Genomic DNA, 17622 nt, shown 5'->3' with positions numbered 1-17622 from the left:
AGATTGCAGATTCACATCAGTTACACATCCATTGATTTACAAATTGCCATACTAGTGTCTGTTGTGCTCCGCTGCCTTTCCCATCATCCACCCTCCCCCCTCCCCACCTTGACGTTAGCTTTCCTCATCATAAAAACTAGGGAAATAGGACCTACCTCATAGGATTATTAAAGGAGATAATGATAATTAAAGGGGATAATGCTTGTATGATGCTTAGTACAGAGACCAGCATAGTCATGTTCAATAGATCTTGACTGTTTTGTTTCGTTGTTCTGGGACTGGCGATTGAAACTAGGTGTGCTTTACTGCTGGGCTACATGCCCAACCCTTTTTATTCTTTAATTCTGAGACAAGACATCTCTAAGTTGCTGAGGCTAGCCATGAACTTTCAATCCTCCTGCCTCAGACTCCTGAGTCACTGGGATTACAGGTATGAACCACTCTGCCTAGTTATGTTAGCTGTTTTTATCTGCCCCAAACATGATCCTTTCATGTACTTCTACAGTTTTCCAAAATAATTTTTAATTTTATCCAGCTAACCCACTTTAAATGTTTTTTTTATGTATTGTGAAGAGTTGAATATAAAACCCTTTGGTGTGATAAGAAACACATAATTAATTTCTTGAAAAAGAGTTACATTTCAATGATCATTTTTAACCATGAGTTAAAGGCTATAGGTCCTGACAAGGGAAGAGAAGGAATCACTGCAACAAACCCAAAGCCTGTCACATTGTAGGCATGTTTATTAAATGTTGACTGAATGAGAAACAAAGCTCACAATTATTTAGTGCTTAGAAGAAACTCTGCTTAGTGTTTTAAATTCATTATTTCTAACTCTTACAACTATCCTAAAAAGTAGGCCATGGTAGGTAACAGTGTTGGGTAACAGTGTTAAATAACAGCACGAGAAAGTTGCCACCTGACCTTCAGCAACCCCCACCCTAATCAGCCAGCTGCCATCAACTGAAAAGACTGTGACTCACTGAAGGCTCAAATGATCATTAGTATTTTTTAGTAAAAAAGTATTTTAATTAGGGTTGATTTTTAAATAGAGCCATTACACACTTAATAGACTATAGTACACCGTAAACATAGCTTTTATAAGCACTGGGAAACTAAAAAAAAAAAAAAATCTGACTCACTTTATAACATTATTTGCTTTATTGAAATATTCTAAAAACCAAACCCATTATACCTCCAAGGTATGCCTGTATATACAAAAGAAATGAAATCAGTATGTTGAGGAGACATCTGCACTCTCATGTTTATTGCTACATTATTCACAATGGACAAAATATGGAAGCAACCTAAGTGCCTAGCAATGGATGAGTAGGTAAAGAAAATGTGATATAAACAGCCTGCCCTCTGTATCTGTGCATGCCACATCCATTAATTCAACCAACCTCAGATGGAAAATATTTAGGAAAAAAAGTCTATCTATATTGATGTATGTAGACTTTTTTCTTTGTCATTATTCCCTAAACAATATAGTAGAACGACTATTTACATTGTATTAGAAGTAATCCAGACATGATTTAAAATATACAGGAGAATATGCATAGGTTATATGCAAATATTATTGTCATTTTATACAAAGGACTTGAGCACCCACAAATTTTGGTATCTGAGGGGAGCTCTGGAATGGAACCTCTACAGATAATAAGGATGGCACATAGTATCTGCATATTTCATACAGAAATATTCCTTTCAACAATAAAAAGGATGAAATCCAGTCATTTCCAAAAACCTGGATGAAGGTGGAGAATATGATATTAAATGATATAAACCAGGCTCAGAAAGACAAATACCACACGATCTCACTCATGTGAAATATAAAAATGTTGATCTCACAGAAGGTGAGGGGAGATTGGCAGTTACCAGAGGCTGGGTGGCAAGGGGAGAGGGGAGGATAGCCAAAGGATATACAATTCCAGTTAAACACCAGGAATGTGCTCAAGAGAGCTGTTGCACAGCACGGTGACGAGGTGATGGTGATATGTTGTATTAAAAAAGAGAGAGAGAGAGAACGATGTTAGGTGTTCTCACCATAAATAAACTATATAAGTTAATGCAATTGTTAATTAGTTAGTTAACCATTCCATAATGTTTACATCCTTCAAAATATCAAGTGGTACACATAAACACACTCAATTTTGTTGGTCAATTTAAAAGAAATAAATGAGGGGGAAGAAACCGTGTCTAGCGCACAATAAGCAATTTATACTTATTATTAGAACAGAAGCTTAGGGATGACAGAAGGAGAACAGGAGTGGAATGTGGAGAGAAGGGATAAAAGAGATTAAAAACAGGAAAGAAAGGTGAAAGTATGTGTGATTGATCTCCATTTTATAGGAATAATAGTTGAGTTTCAACGATGTTAAGAGCTTCTACTGACTTTTCTTGAAAATCATACCCTTCACAAAACAGATTATCTAAAGGAAACTGTCACCATCCTATCTCTTCTCTCACTTTCTTACTTCTCACAACTCTCTGTTCAGATAATTAAACTTCTCTGATGCATCTGCTGCTTCCCAGATGGTATTCTTTCTAATAACAAACATTTCTATCTAGAATTGGGAAAATTTAAAAAAAAAGATTTTTTTGACAAAATATGATATTTCCTACCTTTCTGGGAAGTTTCTACAGAATCCTCCATACTTTTTTAGTGCATCTTCTGCTACTTTGCTTGGCTGCTGTTGGCCTTTTGCTACTCTTGGCTGTGACGCTAGCTTTAGTCCTTTGGAGGAAAGAAACGCCTGATTCCTCACTTCGGGAGCATTTCTTGCCACCACTTTTCATTTCAGGAACAATGAGAGGGTGCATACCCAAATGTTTGTCATACTGTGAAGCAACGAACTCCAGAGCAGCCTTGAGTAGAGAGTTGGGTCTGAGCCCCAGTGAGATCCTTACTGACTAGGTGACTTCAGGCATATCACTTCATCTCCCTGAGCTTCATTTTTCTTTTCAAAAAATTGGGAAAAGATTGTCAAAATCACAAAGCTGTGGTAAAAAACAAATAAGACAATGAGGCTACAAATACCCTATGCATGGGGTATTTTATTACCTGTGCTCCTTTTATTCTCCAAAAAAAATTTAATTTTCTCCATGTACTCCTGGATGTAGATTATTAAGACAGACAGGGTTTAGATCCTTGTTTTAGTCCTTTCAGGCTACTATAACAAAGTACCATTAAGCTTATGTGCAAAATAAAATTCTAAGTCTCATCTAAATATAATGTAAATTGGATACAGGTGAGACTCAGAGTATAATTCATCCTGAGTCAAATTCTACCTGTGAGATTGTCAACCCAAAGGTGCTTTGTGCTTCCAAAATACAATGGTAATAAGCATAAGATAGACATTCCTAGTCTAAAATAAGAGGGAAGAAATATGATAGAAGTGACAGGTCTTAGGTACATGAAAAACCTTCAGAGTGAATGACATTAAACCTTAAGGCCCAAGAATAATCTTGACTTGATGTTCTTCCCTCCAATCCCACTGGGGTGGAGGTCCCACTTTTTGGACACACTGGGACATGGGTCTCACCTTCCAGATTCACTGGGGCAGCAGTATTGCTCCCACAAACTTGCCAGGCAGGAGTTGAGCCCAAAGCTCCAAGACACTCTTCTTAGAGGCCCATCCTTGAAATGCAAGTGGGGGGCAGCCATATTCTCACAGCTCTGCTAAACCACACTAGGGCCTACTCAAGCTACACAGACCATACTAGGGCCTACTCAAGCTGCACCCAGAATGTTAAGGAGCTGAGAGCTGTAGTGTGGGCAGTGGAGTCCTCAATAGTGAGACAGCACCATGTGCTAAAGTCCTGCTGGCACCAGCAGCCCCTCTGTGAAAACCATCTGCCCACTTCCACCCAGCTATCCTTGCACTGTGTGCCCATAAATAGAAGGGGCAACAGTGATGATCTCTGAATCACCTGCAGGGTTATTCTCCCTTTGTGTTGCTGGATAGTTCCTGGCCTCTGTTAAGATGGCTAACTGATCTCCTTATCAAACGGTCATTTGGCTATACCCTTAATGCTCTCTCCCACACTAGGCTTTTTTGTTTGTTTGTTTGTTTACTACTTCTTTCAATAAAATAGGCTGGGAATTTTCTATATCTTTAAAGCATTTTTTCTTTTTGTGTCTTATTATAAGCCATCAGAAGAATCCATGCCACTCCTTCAATAGTGCATGTAGAAATTTCCTCGGCCAAATATCCAATCTCATTGCGTATAAGCTCTACCTACCACAAGACACCAGGATACAAAAAAATTCAGCCAAATAGTTTGTCATCTTATGACAAATATCACCTTTCCTCCAGTTTCTAATAACATTTTCCCCTTCTGTATGAGATCTCATCAGAATGGCCTTTACTGTCCATATACCTATTAATATTCTGTCTAAAATTAAATGTCTCTAAGAAAATTGAAAGTTTCTCTACAGTTCATCTCCACCCCCACCACTTTCCACGCCCCCATCCTGTCTCTTTTTAATCAGCCTTTACCAGAATTGCCTTTAAAAGGTCTGTTATGGCAACATAGAATTTTTCTAGTATGTGCCTCAAAATTCTCCTAGCCTCTACCCATTACCCATTGCTTCCACATTTTTAGTTGTTTGCTATAACAGCACCCTCCCCTTTTTGGTAATAAAAACACTGTAAATTTGGGGGCTTATAAACAGAAATTTATTTTTCATAGTGCTGGAAGCTAGAAAGTCCAGGCTCAAGGCACTGACAGATACAATGTCGTTGAGAGTCTGTCTGCTTCCTGGTTCATAGATGGCCATCTTTCTGCTATATCCTCACAAGACAGAAGGGACAAGGGAGCTCTCTAATGCCTCTTTTATAAGGGCACAAATCCTATTCATGAGAGCTCCACTCCCAAGACCTAGAGTTTCCAATATCTTACTGGAGGTTAGATTTCAAATCTGAATTTTGGAGGAACATAAACATTCAGTCTTATAGCAGTCTTCAATCATTGACAGTCTCATGCATAGGGACTTTGTCTATATGCTTCATGTTAAAGGACCTCACAAATTTTAGATGATATTAATATCTTCAATATTTTCATGTTGCTTCATTTTATCAATTCTCCCCGCAGAATGAATCATGTCAAAAAGCTGTAATTCTTAACATGTGTACTTAGAAATCAGTGTTTGATTTGGACAAGAGAAATTGAGTCACAAAAACACATGACAAGATTTTATATGTTCTTGATAGATATAGTCTGCTATTAATATTTTCTTCATATTTTACAAGAGCAATGTCTAATGTGGGTTGCATATACTCCAGGAAATAAACCAAGTAAATCAAATGATCCACTGAAGACAGAAAAGAACAAAATATGAGATGTGCTATTAATTTTTTTTACTTCATTCTTTTGACTTTCCACTTTTGTGTGTAGCACTAATAATACACTAGTACAGTGTGTATTAATCAGTATAGTTAGAAATAGTGCATTCAGAAGTCATAAGCTTCTGAATATTCATAAAATGAAGATATCATAATAGCCAATTTATAAGGTCAAAAGAATTTCAACGTAGAAAAAGAACCATTCCATTCATTGGGCAATGAAGTCTGAAGTCATGGCTTTCTTGACTGATAATAGAGACTGATATTTTCTATTAAGAGTACTTCATGAGAATAGTGAAGGCACAGTAGTCAGTTTTTCTAACCCACAAGTCAAAGAAGTGCTTGTGAAACTTTAAAGTGTAACACTCGGGTTTCTGGGCAGAGAAGAATGTGCCTCTTAAAGATAAGCAAAATCACTTGTGTAAAAGATCCAAAGTCGAGTAACTAAGAAGTGCACCTTAAGAAGTTGCACCTTAAGCTCTCATCTTCTCACTCCAAACCTGTTGTTGTTGCTGTCATTTTAATTTTTGCTATTACTGCATCTTTCTGGATTCAAAGCTTGAGGTTTTGTTCTACTTTTACCACTTATTGCATGAATGACAGAGGAAGGAAGGAAAGAGGGTGAAGAATTAGGTTAGGAAGCAGGTAGACATGAGCAGTGGGAACATGGAATTTAAAGGGTCAGCTGTATCCAAACTCAGAAACTATCACTAGTTTAGTCTTCTTTGTGGAAAGTTAAAGGAACTACTAAAGGAACATTAAGAGCTATTATATTCCTTAGAATCACTTATATCTGTTGGACATGGTGGCACATGCCTGTAATCACAGCAAGTCTGGAGACTGAGGAAGGAGGATCACAAGTATGAGGGCAGACTCAGCAACTTAGTGAGGCCCTAAGCAACTTAGCGAGACTCTGTCTCAAAATAAAATATAAAAAGGGTTGGGGATGTGGCTCAGTAATAAAGTACCCCTGGGTTCAATCCTCAGTACCAAAAATCTAAATTTAAAAAAAAAAAAAAAAAAAACAATTCTGTGTAACACACAGATGGAATTTCTATTTTAATAGCCATACAGGGAACATTTAATACTTGAAAAATTTCCCTAGCCATTTTTGCAACTGTGTTTTCTAACCCAAAGAGTGAAAAAATATGACGGGTTATGCTGAGTCAAAAAAGGAAAATTTTCTCCATTACTCCTCTCTAATTTTATTGCTCATCTGGATTGGCCTACAACACATTTAATGGCCTAGGAATTAATTAGAAATGTCTGTCCTGGTAAAGTGTCTGCTAGTGCTGTGGTTAGTGATTTCTTTTTTAACTTAAGTTTTAAAAGCTACACCATCTCCAGGTAGTAAAACACTCACTCTGGTAGATCCCTTTTCGTTATTCTTACAAATTAGCTGCAATTTCTGAGAGTTTAGTGCCAGTTTTCCATTATGTTGAGTACATACACGATCCAAAGGAGCTCTTAACATTTCTCAAAGTCCTGCCAAGTCATTCCTTCCAAACCTGAGTGAGACCACACACTAAGATGGATACTAAGATTTCTTGGTTTCAAGACTAAAAAAATTGATGGGCTGGGGATGTGGCTCAAGCAGTAACGCGCTCGCCTGGCATGTACGGGGCGCTGGGTTCCATCCTCAGCACCACATAAAAATAAAATAAAATAAAGATGTTGTGTCCACCGAAAACTAAAAAATAAATATTAAAAAATTCTCCCTCTCTCTCTCAAAAAAAATATTTTTAAAAAGACTAAAACAATTGATAAATAAATCAAGTAAAATAAGATGAGGGGACGTGTTAAGGCCACTTCCTTGTCTAAAACACTTTCCAACTGCAATCACCATAAAGTTCTTTAACAGCGCCCAATGACCTGGAATTTCTTAGGAGAAAAGAACCACTTCAGACTGACAACTGTGGGGGAAAACACATAGTCCAAGAAATTAGAAAGTGTCAAGTCAATGCCAATGATCACAATGACTCAGGAAACCACTAAATCACAACCTCATAAAGTGTTCCTCAAAAAGTCTGTTATTAGCTTTAGTGTCTTCATAGTCATGACTGACACTAATTAGGCCTTTGATAATAACTGAATGAATAGGTTGAAAAGTTTAGCCAGTCTAAAGAATTATGCAGGGGTTATATTTCTCTAGAGATTTAATTTTAAATTCTTGACCTTGAGAACTACAGAAAAATGTCATATTCCTAAAGAAGAGTCTCTGACATGGGCTGGGGTTGTAGCTCAGTGGTATAGCTCTTGTCTTACATGAGTGAGGCACTGAGTTCGATCCTCAGCACTACATAAAAATTAACAAATAAAATAAAAGCATTCTGTCCATACAAAACTACAAATAAATAAAAAGAACCTCTGACATAGACTGCAATTGACAAAGTCTAATGAGGAGGACATCAATTCACCTTTCTTTGAATGACCCAAAAGCATAGTAACATATGCATCTAAAATATAAATGATTTCAAAAAATAAAATATAAAATATAAATAATTTCAATGGAATTAAAATATCCTAGATAAAATACATGCTGTAGAAAATTGCCTCAAATTTTCATATCTCTAGATACTGAAATAAACATATGGAAAAAAATGTAAATTAACAAATTATATATTTTCTGGGCCTCACTATCAGCAAATAAAGCAGAGAACTAGATGGTTAAACATCTATAAATTCCTTTTATTATGAATCAGAACAAATTCACCCAAGAATTTGTGTTTCCTTTTTCTTTTTCAAAACAAGTTCACATCCCATTTCCAGAATATATTATCTGGTCCCATGGGTGCTACTGATGACTTTTACTATTCTTTCTAAGTGATAAACCATTACCTTCTCCCTTCTTCATACCTAGCTCTATCCATCCCAATCATTACAAAAATACAATATGTGAATAAAGAACTCCAAACTCACACTCTCCTAAGAGGAAAACATACAGGAGCAACATGGCAAGGATAATATTCCTCCCTTGAAGAGTGGTAAGAAGAGTTTTTATACACAATGAATGTGTTCACTGTCCACTGGTAAATTTTTAATCTGTCTAATTTCTATCCCTTTACTGGTTCTACCTGATTATCTTCTTCCCTTGTCCCAGCCCCACCAAATGCTCCCCACGTTCATGTCCTCATGTCCTCATATCCTCAGTTAATTGCTATGATAATATCTGACATGTTTTCTAAGGTATTAATTTAGCCCTAGAAATTTAAATAAACTTGGGGTAGAACTAATAATCATAGAAGTCCTTACATAGTATGTGTTTTGAGATCTTTATGTACAATAATTCATTTCTTCCTCCCAAGACATACATAAGCCAACTACTGTCAGTCATGTTTTTATAGACAATGGAAATAAGGCATAGAGAAGTTAGGCAACTAGCTCAAGAATGCACGGCTAGAAATTGGGAGAGCTAGAACTGAAACCCAGGCAGTCTGTTTCTAAAACCCATACCCTTAACTCCTGTCCTAGACTGCCTCCACAAAACATGCAAACAATACTACACGATCCTAAGTAGGCTTTTAATAACCCCTCACCTATTTTACATGGATTATTTTTGGAAATTTTCAATTCCTTCAAGTTTGGTATCTGCTTATTGAAGAAGACACACAAAAATAGATGAGCAGATCAAAGTCTTCCAGGTGGAAAAGGTCAATAAGAATGTGTCCAACAAATGAACAGAGGTATTGGGGCTCTTGCTTTCTCCAATCCAGCAGACCTAGCACACCTCTGGTGCTGTCTCTGCTCTGAACCCACGTTTTCCACAAACTTCTTTTCTAACCTTAGCACCTGGTTTAATGGTAAGGTACCTGTTTACCATTTGTATTTCTTCTTCTGAGAAATAGCTATTCAGTTCCTTTGCCCATGTATTGACTGGGTTATTTTGTTTTGTTTTGTTTTGGTACCGGGGATTAAAACCAGGGGCCTTAAGCACTGAGCCACATCCCCAGCCCTATTTTGTATTTTATTTAGAGACAGGTTCTCACTGGCCTCACTAAGTTGCTGAGACAGGCTTTAAACTCGAGATCCTCCTGTCTCAGCCTCCCAAATCGCTGGGATTACAGGTGTTTGTCACCGCCTGGTGGGTTATTTGTGTTTTTGGTGTTAAGTTTTTTGAGTTCTTTTTATATCCTGGAAATTAACGTTCCATCTTAGCTGAAGGTAGCAAAGATTTTCTCCCATTGTGCAGGCTCTTGCTTCATGTTCTCGATTGTTTCCTTTGCTATGAAGAAGCTTTTAAGTTTGATGCCATCCCATTTATTGATTATTGGTTTTACTTCTTGCACTTTAGGAGTCTTGTTAAGAAAGTCAGCTCCTGAGCCAGTATGTTGCAGAATTGGGCCTACATTTTCTTCTAGTATGAGCAGGGTTTCTGGTCTAATTCATGGGTCTTTGTTACACTTTGAGTTGATTTTTGTGCAGGGTGGGAGATAGGGATTAAATTTCATTCTACAACATATGGATTTCCAGTTTTTCCAGCACCATTTGTTGAAGAAGCTATTTTTTCTCCAATATATGTTTTGGGCACCTTTATCAAGTATTAGGTAACTGTATTTTTGTAGGTTTGTCTCTGTGTCTTCTATTCTGTTCCAATGGGCTTCTTGACTCTTTTGGTGCCAATACCATGCTGTTTTGTTACTACAGCTCTGTAGTATAATTTAAAGTCAGTATTGTGATGCCTCCTGCTTTGCTTTTCTTACTAAGGACTGCTTTGGCTATTGATTTCTGGCCTCATATTCTTCCAAATGAATTTCATGCCTGTTTTTTCTATTTCTATGAAAAACATCATTGGAATTTTGATGGGAATTGCATTGAATCTTAAAGCGGTAAGGTACCTGGAGGTGATTTGGCAGTCATCTTTCTTCCTGTGCTCCCCTCTTGGGCCCTTGCAGTCTGAGTTTCCCACAGATCCTCCAGTGAAACCACACCAGTTGTTGCTTTTTATTATTTTGGCAAAATATTTCAGGCACACAAAAAGATAACAAATGCCACTCAGCTACAGAAATAAAAAATGAAAATGAATACTTTAACCAAAGCCCTGGTGAACTCTGTAGATACCTTGTTCTCTCTCCCTTGAATTCACCACTATTCTTGACTCAGGTGTACTTTATACTTCTAATATGCCTAGAAATAATACATGACTTTAAACTTCACAGGAGTGGGGGTATAATTTGGTAGTAGAGTGCTTTCCTAGCATGTGTGAGGTCCTGAGTTTGATCCCAGCACCACAAAAAAAGAAAAGAAAAAATAAAAACAAAAATAAATAAATTCTAAAGAAATTACATCATGGTGTACATATACTATTCACTCAGTGTTTTGAATTTTCTAATTTTAAAAACAATAATCTGGGCTGGGGATGTGGCTCAAGCGGTAGCGCGCTTGCCTGGCATGCATGTGGCCCGGGTTTGATCCTCAGCACCACATACAAACAAAGATGTTATGTCCACCGAACACTAAAAAATAAATATTAAAATTCTCTCTCTCTCTCTCTCAAAAAAAAAAAAAAAAAAACCAATAATCACCACACAGGTTAACAAAAGGAGAAGCCCCAGTGGGCTACTCCTAGATCCTACCCTTGTGTCTCAAAGGGACTGACTCACTCCTCCACTGATTTTTTGTTTGCTTTTGTTTTGTTTTGGTACTGGGGATTGAACCCAGAGGCGCTTAATCTCAAACCACATCCCCAGCCCTTTTTATTCTTTGAGACATGGACTCACTAAGTTGCTGAGGCTGGTTCTGAACTTGTGATCCTCTTGCCTCAGCCTTCCAAGCTGCTGGGACTACAAGCATGCATCACAACACCTGGCTCCTCCACTGTTTTACATAGTTACTACCACTTACTGTGATCCAGTATCACTCAGTGTTAACCACTATTTTATAGAATATTTTTATGCATACTTTTGTGACCTGATTCCCCAATTCAACATCTTGGAAATGCAGCCACACTGGTTGACATAGAGGTAGTTCATTTTCACTGTGATATATCAGGTACATTGTATGGCAATTCCACACATTATCCATTCTTCTATTAAGGAGATTTTTATTTATTTTACCGTTTTACTCTCTCACGCATGCACGTTCCCCCCCCCCTCGCCCGTCTCTCTCTGCTTTTACCATTACCACCAAAGCTGCTATAAATACACTTGATCATGCTCCTAGTATCCACATGCAAGAATAACTATTATTTAACCATTATCATTTTGCTCTGTAACTTGAGTTCTCTGGAGGAATAACTTTGGTCACTTTTGCATTTTCCCAATTTAAATTAAGTCCAGTCTATCCAAGATTTTTCTCTCTGGTCCTTTTATCCAGAGGGGGATTATACAGTCCAGGTGGCCCTATGAAGAAGCATGATTTTGTACCACAAGAAGGTTTCTGGCTCACTGTCATACTTGGCCTTCCACTGGCATCCTATGGGATATACCTTGTCTTGGTTCTGAATTGTTACTGTTTTGTTTGGGGCTTTGGCTGTTTTCTTTGACAACAGCCTCTGAGATGGTTTAGTTCCCACTTAGCCATTTCTGTGCCTCTCTCAGGGAAAAAAACAAAAAACAAAAACCTTCCAGATGCCTCCACACTATTCTGTGGCCCTGAAACGATTAGAGGGCTGCTTTGTGCTTACCCTTCCTGGAATCACACAAAAGGGACTTTTCCACCAGGGCTTCTGTCTCCCCTGATTTCATCAACAAGAGAAGCTGAAAATCTCTCCAGCTGCATGAAGCACTAGGGACATAAACAGCAGAATTATCAACAAAGACTGCAGTTTCAGTGAAATTTCAATGTACCTTACTGGTTTGACTTAATTAACTTAATCCCCGAGATTACTTGGAAGGCACAGGAAAGACTGTTTCCTTTTGTGGAATAAACCAGTGAGAAAATAAAAGGCTCAGTCTCAATACCTTAGAGAAACACTATCCAACACAGTAACCACTAGCCACATGTGCAAATTTAAATTTAAATTGTAAATAATTGCCAGGTGCCTGTGGTGCACACTTATAATCCCAGAGATTTGGGAGGCTGAGACAGGAGGATCACAAATTCAAGGCCAGCTTGAGCAATTTAGTGAGACCCTGTCTCAAAATAAAAAATAAAAGGCCCTGGAAATATTAATTCTTCTTTCTAATGTAGACTCCACATGGTTTTGGAATTATTTGTAACTTAATGGCCACACTCCACACCAGATTAAAGTACTAAAAAAATTTTTAAATGGAAAAAAAGAGTGGGGGGGGGGAGAGTAGAGATGTAGTTCAGTGGTAAAGCACCCCTAGGTTCAATCCCCAATACAAAAAAAAAAAAGTTGTAAATAATTAAAATTAAAATTCAAGATGCAGTTCCTCAGTTACAGTACCACATTTCAAGTGCTCAGTGACCACATGTAGTTAGTGGCTACCCCATTGGGCAGCACAGAGAGACCATTTGCATCATCACAGAAAATTCTATCGGACAGATAGTACTTAGAAGATGTTTGCATAAGAGTGAGCAGAGTAGGTATGCTAACTTCCCATCACTTTGACAAAAAACCTGACAAAATCAATGTAAAGAAGAACAATTAATCCGCTCATGCTTTCAGAGGTTTCAGTTCATGGTCAGCTGGCTCTGTTGTTTCTGGGCCTGTGGAAAGGCAGAATATCATGGTGAAGAGGGTGTGGTAGAGCAAAGCTGCTTACCTCACAATGGCCAGGATACAGAGACTGAGAAAAATTGAGAGAAGAAGCAAAAGAAATGTTCAGGGACAAAAATATATCCTTCAAAGTCATGCCCCCCCGTGACCCACCTCCTCCACCTAGATCCCACCACCTCCTAAAATTTCTACCACCTCCCAATAGTGCCACCACCTGGGACCAAACCTTCAACATACAAGTCCTTGAGGGACATTCCAGATACAAACTGGGTAATCTAAAGAAAGACAAGATATTCTTGTCTTAGTAGGACATTGGCACTACGCATCCTGATTCACAACTAGATTTCATTTTACATCTAGGAGCACTAAGGACCACAGGGGCTCACACAGTGAGTAATGGCTGTTTCTGAGACATCTCAGAGACCACTTCTTTCCTGGAGCTAGAGTGGGGAAACCTACCTACCTTGATCTCCATGGAATGCATGTACTTTTTTTTTTTTTTTTTTTTTTTTGTGGTGGTGGTGCTGAGGATTGAACTCAGGGCCTTGTGCATACAAGGCAAGCACTCTACCAACTGAGCTACATCCCCAGCCCTCACATGTACTTTTTAAGACCATAGTCTTAGATCTATTCCAGCAAGTCTCAATGATAGCAACCAAGTGTTCGTCTTTCGTGTTTAGATGTTTTATTTGTTTTGTCATTCTCTGTTCTTTGACTTATGGACTTTGTAGCCATAATTGATATATTTTAAATGCAAATCTAAAGTCCTTCCTCTATGTTGCCTCTGTTAATAAAGCTTTATTTGAGGGGGGAAACATTTGGGTTATTCTTGGTTATTCAATTAGTCTCGCTTTTTTTTTCTTTTCTTCTTCTTTTTTCCTTTTCTTGTACCAGTCTTGAGCCTATTGGCCCTCAGGTGTGCTTCCTCCTCTCCCCCCAAGCCTACTCTATAATAGGGGGCTAAGTCCTGCAGACTGATTACCAAGGCTTTCTGTAGTTGGAGGATCTGGGATCAGCCAGGAAAGGTATTAGAAGGAAACTGAAGAGGTGAAGGAAAGGAGAACCAAGGGGACTTCTTCCTCTCCTTATCTGCCTCAGCAACATCTCCAGTAATGACACTGTCTCTCTGTGTGCCACCTCATTCTGCCCAGGCTACTGTGGCTTCATTTTCCTTAGAATGATCCTGGCCTCTGGGCTCCAGTAACACTAATTCCTCCCCCCGTCACTCCCACCAAGGCATGATATTAGATTCTTTCCATTGCCAATATCTGAGTGGGCTCACATATTCTGTTTGACTTCCCAGCAATTTCATCACCCTTGTGACCAATAGCTGCAAGAAATTTCCTGTATTCTACCTACTGAGAGTTTCTGGGTTCCTATGTGGGCTCTGATACAGCTCTACAAAATTTGTTTAAGATCATATGGTAAAGTTGGCAAGTGTTTTTCCCAGTTTTTGCAAAGTGTTCCCATCCCTCCCAGGAGTATATCAGTCTGTTTATGTAGGCCAAGTTCACAAATTCTTTCCTAAGTTGCTTGCACATATGTGTACATAAGCTATATTCTGCTATGATTTTTTTTAATTATCATCTTCAAATGCAACAACCACAAAAACATACTGCTGCCAGGATATCGTGTTTACTGACTCAGATTATGCTTGAAACAGTGGCCCCCTATAGTATGAGAGATGATTTCAATCCGGCTCTCTTGTGCCCTGGCTAGGGCTAAACTGGTCCACCAAAAATGATACCTTTTTCTGATTGGTCTTTGGAGGATGGCCACATTTTGTAATTTATCTGTCTAGAAAAGATTACTCTTCTAATTTATACAAAGCTAACTTTACACTAGAGGTGGTTCCCCATTTTCCACTTCCTAACCTGGATACATGTAGTACAACAGATCAGAAGTCATCATCTAATCATCTAAACTTCCAAAGAGTGGCACTACAGGTCTATGAATCTTACATTAAGAAAGTCACTCAATCTTCATAAGCCCTTACCATCTTTTATGTTATAGATTGTAATGCATTATAATTTATGGGCTCATCTGACATCGCCATAGATAGTGAGCTCCCCAAGGAGAATAACTATCTCTTTCAGCTTTGTATTGTAAAACTTAACAAAATAACTGCCACATATTCTGTGCTCAATACATGTTTACTGAATGAAGACTGAAAGACACTTCATAGTTTACGAATCATCTTTTCATATATTATCATATTTAATGTTCACAGCAACATTATAAAGTATTTCAGGTGATGAGATTTTGCAGATGAGGCACTGAGATTTGGAGAAGTCAGTCACATTCAATAGTGACACAAGAAGGACTTAGGCTTGGGCCTTCATATTTCTAGATCAATGTCTTTGTATTACTCAGTTTTTTGTGACCAAAATACCTGACAAGAATGACTTAGAGGAAAGAAATCTTATTGTAGCTCATGATTTCAGAGATTTAGTCCATGATGGGCTGATTCCATTGTTTTGGGCCCAAGATGAGACATAAGATTATGACAGAGAGGGAAACTGCTCAGGACATAGAGGCAGGGAAGCAGAAAAAGAAAGGACCACAGAGAAAATGAACCCTTCCAGGCCTTGCCCTGAGTGACCCACCTCCTCCAGCCATGGCTATCTACCTACATTTACCACCCAGTCCATTCAAACTAAAATGGACTGATTAGGCTAAAACTCTCACGTCCCAATCATTTTACCTCTGAATATCCCTACATTAACACAGGAGACTTGGCAGGAGGAAGGGGGGAGGCACCTCATATTTGAAAAATAATGTTCCATCCCTGGTCCCCAAAAGCTCATGTCCCTCTCATAGTGCAAAATGCATTTAGTTCATCTCCAAAAGTCCCATACTCACAACATTGCCTGAGACTCCAGGTAAATTCTTGGTTGCAAGATCCTATAAAAATAAAAAGCAACTTACATATATCTGATATACAATGGCACAAAGTAAATGTTCCCATTCCAAAAAGGAGGAAAAGGGGCATAGAAAGAAGGGATGTGGCCAAAGCAAAATCAAAACCCAGCCAGGCAAACAGGTCCCATAACTCTACATACAGCATCTAGGATGCACAGTGGCAAGATGTTCTCTCCAGAGGTCTTGGGCAGCACCTCCCCTTTGGTCTTGTCAGTTGCTGCACACATAGGCTCTCCTAAGCCTGAGTCTCTTCACAAACAGCACCTTTTCTCGGCAGATAGCCCATGCTACTGTCATCTCATAATTCCTGGGGTCTCTATTCCAGTTTAGCTTTACTTTCACAGCTCCATGCATTGCCTTCTCAGGGACAATCTGCAGGCATTCCAACCCTGCTATACTTTGCCTGGCCTCCCAGGTCTTCTTTTGAAATCTCAATGGAAGCCCCAATCAGCCCCTAACTCCAGCAACCCTCATTCCTGCAGAACCAGAACCATGTGGATGATGCCATCAGCTCAAACAGTAGCTGGCCTCCTGGAATCATGGCTGCAGTAGCCTCTGAGTGCCTGGGTGGCTAAACATGATGAGACAACTTGGTAGGCCCCCCTGGACAAGCAGGATACCCCGCTCCTCTGTGATCTCTTCTCAAAGAAATTTTCCCTTTGATAGCCTGGAGCCTGTAATGGGTGTGGTCTTACAAATCCCTGAGATGCCCTCAAGCCATCTTTCCTATTATCTGTGTGCAAAGTACATCTCTTTAGTGACTATAATCTCTTCAACAACCACACCCTCCTTGGTACCAGTTTCCTTGCACTTTTCTGGCCAAGTGCAAGTTTTTAAAACACTCCCTCTCTGCTTTCTACTCCTGATTCTCACAGTAAAGCTGGATAAAGGTTGCCAGCAAAATGCCACTAACTGAATGCTGTACTGCCTTGAAATTTCCTCCACCAGATTAATTAGTCCATCAATTTTAAATTCAGTTTCACACAAAGTCCAGCACATGGGCAAAATGTAGATGCGGCCCTGCTTTGCACTACTCCATGATGAAAGAATAGTAGTTCCCATAATATCCCTTAACCTGTGTTACTCCATTTTTATAAAACAGTAGTTTTCCATAAGCCACTCTATTTTAGTGCTGAGGTGGAATGACTCTATACCTTGTTTGTAGAAGTAAACAACCATCATCTGCCTACCACAACCATAAGGCACAAATTGATAAATAAGAAAAACTTAGAGGAAGGAAAGTTTATTTTGGCTCCAAGTTTCAGAGATTTAGTCCATGGTGGGGCAACTCCATTTCTCTGTGATCAAGGTAAGGCAGAACATCATGGCAGAAGAGCATGGTAGAGGGAAGCTACTCAGGACACAGCAGCTGGGAAGCAGAGGGGAGGGAGGAAAGGACCACAGGGAAGAGGAGACCTTCCTGGACATGCCCCCAGTGACCCACCTCCTCCAGCCATGTCCCACCTATCTACAGGTACCATTCGGTCCATTCAAACTAGGATGAACTGATTAGGTTACAGCTCTCACAATCCAATCATTTCAACTCTAAACATTCCTGCATTAAGACAGGAGCTTCTGGAGTGCACTGCATATCCAAACCATAACAGTCCTATGGCAGTTACCCAAGGATTTCTCTTTATCCTTATACTAACTTTGTGTAACACTTTTAATTAATAGGGAAAAATCATCCCCTCTATGTAAGTGAATTACAAAACATTTTCCCTCTGAGGA

At 38.9% G+C, this 17622-nt stretch overlaps 1 protein-coding gene and 1 non-coding gene across 2 annotated transcripts in view; both read right to left on the bottom strand.

The window, feature by feature from the left end:
- The window catches only part of Aebp2 (AE binding protein 2), a 194555-nt gene that overhangs the window by 50845 nt on the left and 126088 nt on the right, over window positions 1-17622 (bottom strand). The window lies entirely within an intron of this gene.
- On the bottom strand, window positions 13486-13558 carry Trnat-ugu (transfer RNA threonine (anticodon UGU)). The gene has a single exon. It is a non-coding gene; the product is annotated as a tRNA-Thr (tRNA).

This window comes from Marmota monax, unplaced genomic scaffold, assembly GCF_021218885.2.
Source record: "Marmota monax isolate L192 unplaced genomic scaffold, Marmota_monax_Labrador192_F-V1.1 WCK01_AAM20220418_F8-fsc00012, whole genome shotgun sequence".
NCBI classification, from domain to species: Eukaryota; Metazoa; Chordata; class Mammalia; order Rodentia; family Sciuridae; genus Marmota; species Marmota monax.
This window is presented reverse-complemented; position numbering and strand designations above follow the sequence as displayed.